General features: G+C 40.1%; 1 long non-coding RNA gene across 1 annotated transcript; it reads left to right on the top strand.

Annotated features, from left to right (window-relative positions):
* Window positions 1–2,098: 2,098 nt before the first annotated feature.
* Window positions 2,099–4,965, top strand: LOC143259198 (uncharacterized). Its single transcript, XR_013033040.1, has 2 exons — window positions 2,099–2,959; window positions 3,241–4,965. It is a non-coding gene; the product is annotated as an uncharacterized LOC143259198 (long non-coding RNA).
* Window positions 4,966–9,528: the final 4,563 nt, after the last annotated feature.

A 9,528-nucleotide genomic window follows, 5' to 3' on the forward strand; every position in this document is an offset into this window, starting at 1 on the left:
AAAATTATTAATAGTTATTTGTCAAAATCGTATCTCTAATTTCAACGCGAATTTCCAAATGGTTTCCGATAATTTCTAAATCTTTTCCGCGAATGGAAATTAATATTTTCGATTAAAATCTTAAATGCGTGTGCTATGGAATCTTGGACACTTCTTGATGATGCTACTCTCTCTACGCTGCTACTCTCTTCTACTTCTTCCTACTACAAATTCCAGGACCAACATCGCATCGAAATGTAAGTCGATCTTATTTGACCAGTAGTTCTCTCAATTTTTTCGAGTACAGTGACCACATACTTGTTGCGAATTCTATTGTATATTTAGTTAGGATGTATTCTTTTCAATGACTTGCGTTTTCCGTTCGAATTCAATTGCCGTTACCCTTGCCAATACTTCTGTCATTGTTACTTCCATTAAATTTTTGACATTACTATTGCCGTTACCCTCGCCAATACCTCTATCATCGTTACTTCCATTACTTTTTTGCCATTGCTATTGCCGTTACTTCTCGAGCAATTAAATTCACGCGTAGTCATCGAAACAGATTAATTTTGAAGAATAATTCGAAACTAATAACCCCATTTTAACTAGGATTTTCAGGTTCTTTATTTTCAGATTCTTTATTTTCAGGTTAATACTATCGTAAGATAAAACTTATGGTGTATATTATCATGTATATTATTATGTATATGTATTGTTAACTGGCCACTGTACTCGCTGCAGTATTAATAGTAGTAGTAGTAGTATTTGGGCAGACTTTGCCGCCCCAACGATCAACGCAGATGGGCACATCCGCGACTTGCAATAGCGTTGCAAAATAATCTTGCGTTGTTTCGCTTCATTTTCAACAGAGATCAAAATTAACGTAGCGAATAAAGCCATCGCGATTATCATTAGCATTGAAATTAATTATTCAAAGTATATCGTCGCGAATGAAATAATCGCGATTTGGTTCGATATGCAAGAAGCGTCAAAGATAGTGCGAATAAGTACGATCGCGTTTCAAGTTAGAAAATTTTGAAGATCATTAAAGTCCAGTCACTTTTACATCTCTGTTCATTGAATTAGCGTTACGACAACACAATCGCGTTGCAATAGTATACCTTCCGACTTTTCAGGCGCCCATGCTGCAACAGTTCGGATGGACATATCCGCATTTTGCTATAGTTTTGCGAATTGATCACGCATTGCTATAGTTAATTATGAACAGAAATTGAAATTAGCTTTGCGAGCGAAATAGTCGCAATTCTTATTTGAATTGCAGTGTCGAGTAGTTATAAGAGAAGGCTAAGGAGACTAAAGATAACCTTGCAAATTGTTCGCGGTTTCATTTGCCAATTTTCTTAGGTCTTTCAAAATTTGCAGATTTGTTCTTTTTGGAAATTGAAGTAATCTTTAGGATTTCTGTTCGTTAAATTAGCGTTGCGACGAATGAATCGCGTTGCAATAGCTTCATTAGACTTGTCAGACGTCCATGTTGCAGCTGCAACTATGGTCAACAATCAGCTCCGATTTGCATTATAGCGTTTCGAAAACTGAATATCGCGGCTTGTCTTCGATTTAATTTCAAAGTTAGCATTGCGAGAAAATCGCGTTGCAGTAGCTACGTTCGTTTTTTAAACGCCATGCTGCATGGGGTTCGCGATTTTCCTTAGAGTTGCGAGACGAAATGACCAACGGTTGTGTTAGCGTCGCAAGAATTGCCAACGCGTTGTGTGTTCCGTCACAAAATGATACGACGAAATAGCCACGGGATTACTTAATAATAACATTAGCAAGAAGAATTGTCGTTAATATTAAACATCGAAAAGCAATTAATTTGTTAACGAAACTCGTCAACTGCAACAATTTCACGAAACACTCGTGCTCGAGAAATTACTTCATATTCCTGACTCTATCAATTATCTTCGCGAGCAAATTAAATGGCAAAATAGCCAGCGTGCTTCTTAAACATACTTCTAACAAGCAGAATTATTGCAAATATTAAGAAGAGAGAAATAATAAATAAATTAACGAAAGCAATTTGATATAATAACTTTTCGATTGATTTGTGCAAGCCTCTTGTTAATTAAACCTCGTTGGTACTTTTCATGAACAAACTAAGCGATGAAATAATTTCTCGGGCACCGGATAGCATTATTGCAAAATAAATTATCGCGAATATTAAATAAATGGAAATAATCGAAATTGTCGAAATTATCGATCGCCGTTGATCGTGCGGTCGTCGATCGTCAAAGTCAGAGGTGGGGGTATATCTCGTGCTCGCTTGTCTCAAAGTCATTGCCTAATTAGTCGGAACTTGTCTAATGTGGGAATCAGTCGTGTTTCAAGAAAGCTCTTCCAAAAGTGCTATTATAATAAATTAAATTGTTAAGAATTAAGATATAATATAATTTTAAAGGAAAATTAGTGCGTGAAATTATAATAAATAAAATTGTTAAGAATTAAGATGTAATATAATTTTAAAGGAAACTTAGTACGTGAAATTAATCGCGTTTCAGGGAAGCTCTTCTAAAAGTGTTATTATAATAAATTAGATTGTTAAGAATTAAGATATAATATAATTTCAAAGAAATCTTACTGCGTGAAATTATAATAAATTAAATTGTTAAAAATTAAAATGTAATATAATTTTAAAGGAAAATAAAACTTTAATAACTCATCGACCGATTTGTGCAACCGTTGTTCTCATGTTAATTAAACCTCGTTGGTACTTTTCACGAACAATTTAAGTGATGAAATAATTTTCCGGGCACCGGATAGCATTATTGCAAAATAAATTACCGCAAATATTAAACCATTGGAAATAATCGAAGTTATCGATGTTATCGATCGTGGTCGATCGCGCGATCGTCGATCAGCAAAGTCGGTGGTGGGGGTACTCTACGTGCTCGCTCGGCTCAAAGTCGTTGCTCAATTAATCGGAACTTGACTAGTGGGGAAATCAGTCGTATTTCAAGTAAGCTCTTCCAATATTGTGATTATAGTAAATTAAATTTTTAAGAATTAAGATGTAATATAATTATAAAGGAAACTTAGTGCTCAGGCATTCGCGATTTTCTTTAGAGTTGCGGGATAAAATTAACAACGCGTTGTGTTAGCGTGGCGAGAAATTGCCAATGCGCTGTGTTAGCGTGGCGAGAAATTGCCAACGCGTTGTGTTAGAATCGCTTTCGATGTACGTGTGCGTGCGTACGTGAGTGTCGCGATCTAAACATTACGAATTGCGATGATGTTAAGACGATCGGCTGGCGTCGGCCGCTGGCTAGGACGATCGGCTGTCGCCGGCGGCTGCTGAACGGTCGGCGACGTCATGCGCTGACGTCATGCCAGCCTCATTGGCTGGCATCGTGCGCAGGCTGAGACGATCGGCTGGCGTCGGGGGCTGCTAGCACGATCGGCGGACGTCGGGCACTAGTTGAACGAAACCCACCAATTCGAAAGGACGCACTCGCAGGGAACGCGACAGAACACGACAGAACGTGACGTACGTCGTAAGGCAATTTACGATTATACAATCACGATTACGGTTTCAGATACGAATAACGATAGGGGATTATAATATAATGAACACGGCTTAAAAAATAGAGTAGTTTCCAAAACCTACTATCTCTAAATTATTATTAAAACAGCTAGAAATAATAAATGCGTCGAGAGAATATTTTTGATGTAACGATTCTTCGATAAATTCGTGCTTTAAAAATTACTTCGTATGTTCGACGTTATTAATTACTTCCGCTACTAAATGTTACAACGAAATAGCCACAGGATTATTTAATAATACCATTTGCAATAAGAATCCTTTGTTAAGAATTAAGATATTATATAAGTTTAAAGGAAACTTAGTGCATAAAATTATAATAAATTAAATTTTTAAGAATTGAGATGTAATATAATTTTATAAAGGAAACGTAGTGCTCAGGCATTCGCGATTTTCTATAGAGTTGCAAGACGAGATAAACAACGCGTTGTGTTAGCGTGGCGAGAAATTGCCAACGCGTTGTGTTAGAATCGCTTTCGGAGCGACCTTCGAAATTACGTAGTCGATCGGTTTCGCAGCTCCCGGGCGTTTACCCCACACGATGTACGTGTGCGTGCGTACGTGAGTGTCGCGATCTAAACATTGCGAATTGCGATCGGCTGGCGTCGGCCGCTGGCTAGGATGATCGGCTTTCACCGGCGGCTGCTGAACGCTCGGCTGACGTCATGCGCGACGTCATGCCAGCCACATTGGCTGGCATCGTGCGCAGGCTAGGACGATCGGCTGACGTCGGGCACTAGTTGAACGAAACCCATAAATTCGAAAGGACGCACTCGTAGGGAACGCGACAGAACACAACAGAACGCGACGAACGTCGTAAGGCAATTTACGATTATACAATCACGATTATGGTTTAGGATACGAATAACGATAGGGGATTATAATATAATGAACACGGCTTAAAAAATAGAGTAGTTTCCAAAACCTACTATCTCTAAATTATTATTAAAACAGCTAGAAATAATAAATGCATCGATAGAATATTTTTGATGTAACGATTCTTCGATAAATTCGTGCTTTAAAAATTACTTCGTATGATCGACGTTATTAATTACTTCCGCTACTAAATGTTACAACGAAATAGCCACGGGATTATTTAATAATACCATTTGCAATAAGAATTCTTTGTTAAGAATTAAGATATAATATAATTTTAAAGGAAAATTAGCGCGTGAAGTTATAATATATTATATTATTAGGAATTAAGATATAATATAAGTTTAAAGGAAACTTAGTGCGTAAAGTTATAATGAATTAAATTGTTAAGAATTAAGATGTAATATAATTGTAAAGGAAAATTAATGCGTGAAATTAATCACGTTTCAGGAAAGCTCTTCTAAAAGTGTAATTACAATAAATTAAATTGTTAAGAATTAAAATGTAATATAATTTTAAAGGAAAATAAAAATTTATTATCTCACCGACCGATTTGTGCAAGTCTCGTTGGTTCTTTTCATAAACAATTTAAGCGATGAAATAATTTTTCGGGCACCGGATAGCATTATTACAAAATTAATTATCGCGAATATTAAATAATTGGAAATTATCGAAATTATCGATCGCCGTTGATCGTCAAAGGCAAGGTTAAATTTCTTTGTCTTTTGTTAAATCCGTTTGTCCTTTGTTTGCTCGCTCGACTCAAAGTCATTGCTCGATTAGTCGTTACTCGTTTAGTGGAAAAATCAGTTGCATATCAGGAAAGCTCCTGCAAAAGTGATATTATAAATTAAATTGTTAAGAATTAAGATATAATATAATTTTCAAGGAAAATTATTGCGTTAAATTACTTAATTAATTGTTGGAACGACTACTATAACAGAATATAACAGAAAATGTACAAAATCTAAGTAAATTGGATTTTTTCACTCGTGTCAGGCAGTGCACAATCAATTTTATTGTTCGGAAAGTTTAGTGTTAATAGAAATTCGCTCTGCTTCCTTCTATAATCGAAGTTAATTAATTTTCTATTTAATTCGAATCTAAATTTATTTAACATTCGGTAAAATTATTATTAACAGTTGTTTGGCAAAATCGTATCTCTAATATCAACGCGAATTTCCAGGTGGTTTCCAATAATTTCCAAATCCTGTCCAAATGGAAATTAATATTTTGGATTAAAGTCTGAGATGTGTGTTCCTCTCTCCTACTGCTGTCTTTGCTGCTGCTATTGCTACTCCGCTCCTACTTCCATTTACTTCTTCCTACTACAAATTCCAGACCCAACATCGCATCGAAATGTAAGTCGCATGCTCTTATTTTACCAGTAGTTTCCTCAATTTTTCGAGTACAGTGACCACATACTTATTGCGAATTCTATCGCATATGTAGTTAGGATGTTTTCTTTTCGATGATTTGCGTTACCCGTTTGAATTTAATTATCGAGTAATTAAATTCGCACGCATTCGTCGAAACAAATTGATTTTGAAGAATAATTTGAAACTAATAACCCCATTTTAGCTACGATTGTCAGGTCCTTTATTTTCAGATTCTTTATTTTCAGGTTAATACTATTGTAAGACAAAAATTATTGTGTATATTATCATGTATATTATTATGTATATGTATTGTTAACTGGTCACTGTACTTGCTGCAGTAGTAATAGTAGTAGTAGTAGTAGTATTTGGGCTGGCTTTTCCGCCCCAACGATCAGCGCAGATGGGCACATCCGCGACTTGCAATAGCGTTGCGAAAGAATCTCGCATTGTTTCGCTTCATTTTCAACAGAGATCAAAATTAGCGTAGCGAATAAAACCATTGCGATTATCATTAGCATTGAAATTGATTATTCAAAGTATATCGTCGCGAATGAAATAATCGCGATTTCATTAGGTTCGATATGCAAGAAGCGTTAAAGATAGCGTTGCGAATAAATACGATCGCGTTTTAAGTTAGAAGATTTCGAAGATCATTAAAGTCCATTCGCTATTGCATCTCTGTTCATTGAATTAGCGTCGCGACGACATAATCGCGTTGCAATAGCTTCGTTCGTCTTTCAGAGCCCATGCTGCAGCTGCAACCCTCCGCAGTGCAGGCATTCGCGATTTTCCTTAGAGTTGCGAGACGAAATTAACAACGCGTTGTGTTAGCGTCGCAAGAAATTGCCAATTCTTTGTGTTAGAGTTGCGAAAATTGCCAACGCGTTATGTTAGAGTCGCGAAATAAATGCCGCACTGCGAGTAGCCGTTCCAAGGATCGCTGCATCATTTCTTTGTCACTTTCACTTTGATTTTCTCTCTGGCATACAAAATCAAATTGTAATTCTCATATTCGGAGTCAATCTCCTCACGTGGGGGGTACGTTAGCGTTCTTAACTTAAATTTGTTAGATTACGATTTTTCCATTTTCTGAAAAATTGCACTTTTGTGGTGTTGCCGATTTATATTTTAAGTCGGCTTTCGAAACAAGATTTCGTTCAAAAATTGATGAAATTGGTATTCCTCCCATCGGAGGTCCCTCAGGGGCTCGCTCATGGGTGGGGCCCGTGGGCGAGTACGGAGGGTAGCGTTAGTTTATAAGTCGTTGTTGTAAGAAAGGAAGCCATAGCGAATTCCGACTTCGTTCTGGCTCCCTTTCGGGTCTCTAAAGCAGCAACCTCCTCGCGGTGAGATCCGGGCAATCGGTATCATTATCGACCTAGAAAATGTTGCCAATGGCAATGTTTTTTCAATCGGGGATTATACCGAGCAAATAGCTGCAAAATTTATACTGTAAAATGGTGTGTATTGTAAAAGTGTGGTCCCTCAGGGGCTCGCTTGCAGGAGGGGTCTGCAAGCGAGTACGGGGGGTAGCGTTCCCGAGGTACCCGAGTCGCTAATTTCGCATATGTCCAGTAGTATTGCCTTAGATTTACATTTTCGCATCTCGTTTTTGACTCCGCCACTGCAGATAGCTGTGGTGGCCTTGCTTGCGCATACTCTTGGGTAAGTCCGGACACATCTCGATGTTCGACGAGTGACCATGCGGCGTGGTGATTCGAACGCGGACCCTCCTTCTGGGGAGGCTCTCGCTTTGCACATACGCTATGTAAGCCGTCCTTAGCTCTCTCTTGGGGGCGGGGCGCAGGGCGAGAAATCCGACCCATTGTGGGATGATCCAACTTTGCATCATCATTCCTCATGTGATCGCGCCGGTCATCGTGATGTGCGAGGCTCCAGACTTGTGCGAGCATTGTACGCGTCGCGTCACCCTCGAGTCCGTGCCTTCTGTCCTGACTCGCATTTGTTTCTCACTTTGAAAGAATCACTGCCTTCTGCACTGATTCATTTCGGTCCCCGTGGATCAGAGACTTCTTCTTTGATCCACTTGGTCCGCAATAGTACTTGACATATGCGAATGTGTGAGTGAGTGTGGGCGTGTGCTAGCTAGCAGGCGAGCGTGTGTGTTAGTTTATAAGTCGTCGTTGTAAGAAAGGGAGCCATAGCGAATTCCGACTTCGCTCTGACTCCCTTTCGGGTCTCTAAAGCAGCAACCTCCTCGCGGTGAGATCCGGGCAATCGGTATCATTATCGACCTAGAAAATGTTGCCAATGGCAATGTCTTTTCAATCGGGGATTATACCGAGCAAATAGCTGCAAACTTTATACTGTAAAATGGTGTGTATTGTAAAAGTGTGGTCCCTCAGGGGCTCGCTTGCAGGAGGGGTCTGCAAGCGAGTACGGGGGGTAGCGTCCCCGAGGTACCCGAGTCGCTAATTTCGCATATGTCCAGTAGTATTGCCTTAGCTTTACTTTTTCGCATCTCGTTTTTGACTCCGCCACTGCGGATAGCTGTGGTGGCCTTGCTTGCGCATACTCTTGGGTAAGTCCGGACACATCTCGATGTTCGACGAGTGACCATGCGGCGTGGTGATTCGAACGCGGACCCTCCTTCTGGGGAGGCTCTCGCTTTGCACATACGCTATGTAAGCCGTCCTTAGCTCTCTCTTGGGGGCGGGGCGCAGGGCGAGAAATCCGACCCATTGTGGGATGATCCAACTTTGCATCATCATTCCTCATGTGATCGCGCCGGTCATCGTGATGTGCGAGGCTCCAGACTTGTGCGAGCATTGTACGCGTCGCGTCACCCTCGAGTCGGTGCCTTCTGCCCCGACTCGCATTTGTTTCTCACTTTGAAAGAATCACTGCCTTCTGCACTGATTCATTTCGGTCCCCGTGGATCAGAGACTTCTTCTTTGATCCACTTGGTCCGCAATAGTACTTGACATATGCGAACGAGTGAGTGTATGGGAATGTGTGATAGCTAGCTAGCGAGCGTGTTAGTTTATAAGTCGTCGTTGTTAGAAAGGGAGCCATAGCGAATTCCGGCTTCGTTCTGACTTCCTTTCGGGTCTCTAAAGCAGAAACCTCCTCGCGGTGAGACCCGGGCAATCGGTATCATCCTCGGTTTAGGAAATATTGAGAATTACAATGAATTTCTGGATCGAGGATGATACCGAGCCAATAGCTGCAAACTTTGTATTGTAACAAGTATGTATTGTAAAAGTGTGTGAATTTATACTATAAGTCGGGGCTCTGAATAATGCTTCGTTCGATAAGTGTTGAAATTGGTGTTCCTCCGATCGGAGGTCCCTCAGGGGCTCGCTTGCGGGTGGGGCCCGTGGGCGAGTACGGGGGGTAGCGTCCCCGAGGTACCCGAGGCGCTTGTAGGTTGTTAGGGTTCTTAATTTAAGTTTGTTAAATTTTGTTTCATCCATTCTCTCAAAAATTGCACTCGTGTGCGGGTTAGTTTGGCACTCGTGTGCTGGTTAGTGTGGCACTCGTGTGCTGGTCAGTGTGGCACTCGTGTGCTGGTCAGTGTGGCACTCGTGTGCTGGTCTTAGGTTTCCTAATTTGACTTGTCACCTATTTTGTATTCGTACTAACTAGAATTCAATCTTTTCAGATTCATTACAGATATTATCATCCGCCGTGGGATTTTCATCCGCCGTGGGATTCGTCTTAGTTATTAAGTGCGTGCGAGTTAGTTGATATGTGTGTGTGTGTGGCTTA

The sequence above is a fragment of the Megalopta genalis genome, chromosome 3, assembly GCF_051020955.1.
Source record: "Megalopta genalis isolate 19385.01 chromosome 3, iyMegGena1_principal, whole genome shotgun sequence".
Lineage (NCBI taxonomy): Eukaryota > Metazoa > Arthropoda > Insecta > Hymenoptera > Halictidae > Megalopta > Megalopta genalis.